The sequence below is a fragment of the Dryobates pubescens genome, chromosome Z (assembly GCF_014839835.1).
Source record: "Dryobates pubescens isolate bDryPub1 chromosome Z, bDryPub1.pri, whole genome shotgun sequence".
Classification (NCBI taxonomy): Eukaryota; Metazoa; Chordata; class Aves; order Piciformes; family Picidae; genus Dryobates; species Dryobates pubescens.
In genome coordinates this window covers 81,485,459-81,491,392 of record NC_071657.1, presented here as the reverse complement: position 1 = coordinate 81,491,392, position 5,934 = coordinate 81,485,459, and the positions used below count along the sequence as shown (strand labels likewise).

At 43.7% G+C, this 5,934-nt stretch overlaps 1 non-coding gene across 1 annotated transcript; it reads right to left on the bottom strand.

Annotated features, from left to right (window-relative positions):
• Nucleotides 1–5,401: 5,401 nt before the first annotated feature.
• LOC128899552 (U6atac minor spliceosomal RNA) lies at nt 5,402–5,526 on the bottom strand. Its single transcript, XR_008463144.1, has one exon. It is a non-coding gene; the product is annotated as a U6atac minor spliceosomal RNA (small nuclear RNA).
• Between the last annotated feature and the right edge of the window lie 408 nt (nt 5,527–5,934).

Here is a 5,934-nt window from a genome sequence, read left to right as displayed (position 1 = left end):
TTTTGGCATACTGGTAGCTGGCTCTGCACTTATGCTGAGCATGGCCTACCACCATGTCAGGCTCTAGGCCTGCACTGCCAGATTGCTCACACCACTCATAACTGGTGTTCCCACAGGAGATCAGTCAGGTGGAGAGGGACCTGGGGGTGCTGGTTGATAGTAGGCTGAATATGGGCCTGCAATGTGCCCATGCAGCCAGGAGGGCCAATGGCATCCTGGCCTGCATCAGGAACAGTGTGGCCAGCAGGAGCAGGGAGGTCATTTTGCCCCTGTACACGGCACTGGTTAGGCCGCACCTCGAGTCCTGTGTCCAGTTCTGGGCCCCTCAGTTTAAGAAAGATGTTGAGTTGCTGGAATGAGTCCAGAGAAGGCCGACTAGGTTGGTGAGAGGCCTTGAGCACAAGCCCTATGAGGAGAGACTGAGGGAGCTGAGATTGTTTAGCCTGGAGAAGAGAAGGATCAGGGGTGACCTCATTGCCCTCTACAACTACCTGAAAGGTGGTCATAGACAGGACAGGGTTGGTCTCTTCTCCCAGGCAGCCAGTACCAGAACAAGAGGACACAGTCTCAAGCTGTGCCAGGGGAGGTTTATACTCAAGGTGAGGAGAAAGTTCTTCACTGAGCGAGTCATTCGTCATTGGAATGGGCTGCCCAGGGAGGTGGTGGAGTCACCGTCCCTGAAGGTGTTCAAGGGGAGATTGGACATGGCACTTGGTGCCATGGTCTAGTCGTGAGGTCTGTTGAGACAGGTTGGACTTGATGATCCTTGGGGTCTCTTCCAATCTTAGTTATACTGTGATACTGTCCATGGGACCAGATGGGATCCACTCTAGGGTGATAAGAAAACTGGCAGATGATCTTTCCAAGCTACTCCCCATCATTAACCACCAGCCCTGGCTCACTGGAGAGGTCCCAGATGACTGGAAGCTGGCCAACGTGGTGCCCATCCACAAGAAGGGTCAGATGAAGGAATTCAGAGACTACAGGTCTGTCAGCCTGACCTCAGTGCCAGGCAAGATTATGGAGCAGATCATCTTGAAGGCAACCACAGTGCACCTGCAGGATGGCCAGGGGATCAGGCCCAGCCAGCATGGATTTAGGAAGGGCAGGTCCTGTCTGACCAACCTCATCTCCTTGTATGATCAGGTGACCCACCTGGTGGATGTGGGGAAGCTTGTGGCTGTAGTCTACCTGGACTTCGTCAAGGCCTTTGACACCTTCCCTCACAGCAAACTCCTGGCCAAGCAGTCAGCCCATGGCTTGAACATTTGCACTCTGCACTGGGTTAGGAACTGGCTGGAAGGCCAAGCCCAGAGAGTGGTGGTGAATTATGCCACATCCAGCTGGCAGGCAGTCACTAGTGATGTTCCCCAGGGATCAATATTTAGCCCAAACCTATTCAATATCTTTATTGATGATCTGGATGAGGGGATTGAGTCTATCATCAGTAAGTTTGCAGATGATGCCAAGCTGGGGGCCGGTGTTGATCTGTTAGAGAGTTAGAGAGCTCTGCAGAGGGGCCTTGACAGGCTGGACATATAGGCAGAATCCAACAGAATGATGTTTAACGAGTCCAAGTGCCAGGTTCTGCACATTGGCCACAACAGCCCTATGCAGCACTGCAGGCTGGGCTCAGAGTGGCTGAAGAGAGGCCAGGCAGAAAGGGACCTGGGGATACTGTTTGACAGCTGGCTGAGCATGAGCCAGAAGTGTGCCCAGGTGGCCGAGAAGGCAAATGGCATCTTGGCCTGGATCAGGAAAAGTGTGGCCAGCAGGAGCAGGGAAGTCATTCTGCCCCTGTACTCAGCATGGTTGGCCACACCTTGAGTCCTGTGTTCAGTTCTGGGCCCCTCAGTTTAAGAAGGACATTGAGACACTTGAATGTGTCCAGAGAAGGGCAATGAGGCTGGTGAGAGGTTCTGAGCACAAGCCCTCTGAGGAGCGTCTGAGTGAGCTGGGTTTTTTTAGCCTGGAGGAGTGGAGGCTCAAGGGAAACCTTATTGCTGTCTGCAGCTACCTGAAAGGAGGTTGTAGCCAGGTGGGGGTTGCTCTGTCTGCAACCAGTGGCAGAACAAGAGGACACAGCCTCAAGCTCTGCCAGGGGAAGTTGAGGCTCAAGGTGAGGGGAAAACTCTTCACAGAAAGAGTTATTTGCCATTGGAATGTGCTGCCCAGAGAGGTGGTGGAGTCACTGTCCCTGGAGGTGTCCAGGTGCTGGACATGGTACTAGAAGCCGTGGTTTAGTTGGTCATGAGATGCTAGGTATTAGGTAGTAAGTTGGACTTGGTGACCTCTGAGGTTTTTTCCAACCTTGTTCATTATATGATTCTATGAATTATTCAGAAGGGCTGAAATGTGGTATTTTCAAGCTGTGCTTAGAAAATTTCCCACAGATCTTGAGCAGAAAGTGACAGGATATGAATAAATCACCACTGGATGTAAAAAGGAAAGTAATTATAAGTTCCAAATAATCCCATTGGACAGGTATCTACCATAAAAGTTTGTTTTATACACTAACTTGCTCTCTTTTTGGTTTCCTTGCTTTGGCAGATACCAACTTGTACTTCTGCTGGCTTTGCTGACCTGGAATGCATTCTTCTAGTGGTTCAGTAACTAAGCTCACTGCTGTTTCTCTTGTGCCATGTACAGGTGGATAGGGAAGGGAGCAGGGAAGGGGAAGGTATTAGTATTTGTCCAGGGGGTTCTTGTGTTGTTTATAAATTGTATGTATATGTAAATATTGTGTATTTTTGTGCATATTCTTTGCATTTCACATTTTAGATTCTAGTTTTGCTTGTAAATACAGCTTCATTTGCTTTGTAACTAAGCTGGTGTGGCAATTTTATATTGGGGGAAATTTTCAACCCATCATATTAGGCTAATGCCTTTTTTCTGATGGGTAACTTTTGGGGAGATGTTTTGAACCATCAGTGTTACAGTGCTTGACTGATCCCTTGACTGATCTGGGATCAGTTAAAATTGCTTTTGTGTCTTTTCCCTGAAGAGATGAAGCAGTAAGAACTTAAGAGACAGCACCCAAACAAATCTCCACAACTAAACACTGACTTCTGTGATGCACACTTTTATTCTCAGCTCCCTGCAGATGTTTTCCAGACGAACAATATTAGAAGAAAAATTATCTTTAATGAGACAAAAATAACCAACCAAACAAATCAGTTTGGAAGAATGTTTCATTCCAATTTATTAGAAGTTTTCTCATTATTTAAAACATTCTCATTATTTAAAATTATTTAAAACTTAAAGGTAGTGAAAGTTCACTTGTGGTCTGTATTATTTCCATAAAACTTAACAACGTGCAAGGTGACACAGTAACAGACCTGACACTGCACAGGCTTCTTGAAGAGCAAAATTGCATTTAAATATCAACAGAGACCAAATATTAAACCTTCAGCCTATTCCTTGGTGAGAAAAGAATAGATCCCTTTTACCTTGAAGGTAAGTAAATGTTGGTTTTTGCCTGTGGCTAGGCACTCTATTTCCTTTGGGGTTTTGGCTTTTAAAGCTTTGTCTGTAGCAGCATGCAGTCAGTAGACAACAGCCTTGCAACTTCAAGGTGAGGCAAACTTCTCAATCAGCTTATGGACAGTTGAACCATAAACTTAAAAATAGGCTGAACATGAGCAAAACTCTCAAAAGAAATCAAGCTGGCAGGAAAACAAAAAAGGCTGGTATAATAATGGTTTTGCTTTGTTTTGTTTTGTTTATTTTTTTTTGGTGGTTGTTTTAGGACCTGGTTATATTTGCTTGCTTCTTATGGATCTTTATAGGGGAAATGTTGTTTTTTGGCATTCTTCTGCTTTTAAAAACATGGACAAGAGAAAAAAACAGTAATGGTGTCTGAAATAGCAACAGATGACAAAGTCGACTGGAGAAATTATTTGCTGTAGAAATTTCAGGGCATGTGCTAGTTCAAATAGTTACTTAAATAAGGTTAGAATATTTCTTAGAGCTAGCAATGTAAGCAAGCATGAGCATGGCAAGAAATAGAATGCAAATAAGACAAATAAGTAAAACTGAAGAAAAGGAGTTTAAGACATATAATTTCAGATGTCTAAAAAGTAGATATGATCAGAACTAGCCATTCTAGTTACTTTGCATGTGGAATAAGAAGGAACAGGTAGTTTGAGAATTACATGTATCATCGCTTCTAAGACAAGATGCATGATACACTTCAAAAATTATCTGTTCCTGCTACAGACTATAACTGGAATTACAGATGTTTGTCTCAGCTCTATGTATGTATGTACAATAAAAACATCAGAAACTAGATTAATGAAGAATCTGAATGGGAAGACAAACTCACTATGACTATACTAGTAATTTAGTGCAAATAATAGATTCTTTTTGGTGTGAATTTGTCTCATGTCTATACTGGATACAAGTCTTACAGAAGCAAAGTCTAGTGTCTAGTGCCGAGATGGTGTGGACAGAACTATTTTCTTCTCAATACAACCAAAGCTGAAGTCACACAGAAAGACATCAGAAACTCATCACTTTCAATGTAAATGGACATGAGGTCCTCCAAAAGTGAGCTGTGTACATGTGTGCATTATGTGTCATTAGTGACAGAGACTTCATTGATAGTAGAAATACATATTGGACATGAAGTGTCATGATCATAATAGACCACAGCACATCAAGTTACAGTCATTCCCTCTTCATATCACACCAGCACATCATACCTGTGTAAAGTAAAACATGACCACAGAAATCCCCAAACAAAAATGTCAAGGCAGATTTTTATCTATGCATTTAGTACAGGGTCAGGGACTATGACCTTTCTGAATTTTTGCATTAAACCCTTCTGTAACTTTGCATGTAACTTTGCATTAAATTCCATTTATTCTCAATGTATTGAACACAGACATGTACGACATAGCTTCAAATCATATATGGAAGATCCAGATCACATGAATGATCCTGAAAGCATAGAATGAACCAGGTTGGAAGAGACCTTCAAGATCATCGCGTCCAACCCATCAACCAATCCAACACCACCCAAACAACTAACCCACGGCACCAAGCACCCCATCAAGTCTTCTCCTGAAAACCTCCAATGATGGTGACTCCACCACCTCCCCAGGCAGCCCATTCCAATGGGCAATCACTCTTTCTGTATAGAACTTTTTCCTAACATCTAGCCTGAAGGATACTCCTGCCTGTCCACTGCAGGCCTGAACCCACAACCCTGAGAGTAGGAGTCTCATGCTCTACCAACTGAGCTATTCCACATAATAATGAGTCATTTTATCTGCCTGTCAGCACCCTTCCCTGCCCAGCTACGGTATGAGAGGAAGGACACTGCTGCCCACTGTAGGCTTGAACCCACGACCTTGCCATTAGGGGTGTCATGCTCTACCAACTGAGCTACCTGCTCCCCCTAACATGGTTAGATGCCACGAAGTAGGTGGCAGTGCCTTAACCGTATGCGTGTTGTATAGGCCACAAGGACCTCTTCCATCCTTATCAAGGGGAGTGCTAACCTTCTCTCCTTTCATACAACATCATTCACTGCTTCTATTTTAATTCAACCAGCACTGTCATGAGTACATTGATACCAAGATTTTGTGGCATTTCTACACTAATGTCAATAATTTCCACAAATGCAAAAGTTTGACAAACATATGAAGTAGTGATCTCCACATGCACAAGGCACATGATGATGATTTTCAGGTATACAACAGGATTTCCTGATCCTGCTTCTACTAGCCTGCCGAACACTTCTCTAATCCTGTGCACTTACTGAAAATAATAATAATATTCAAATGCCCTTGAAGTCAGCAGTCATATGTTGGTTTAATATGAATTAAGTGGAAAATAGGGGAAAAAATATAAAAGTGTATAGTTGAGCTGCTCAAATTCAAAAGGGAAAACTGACAAATTACATGAATTGAAGTCAATGGAAGCAGAGTT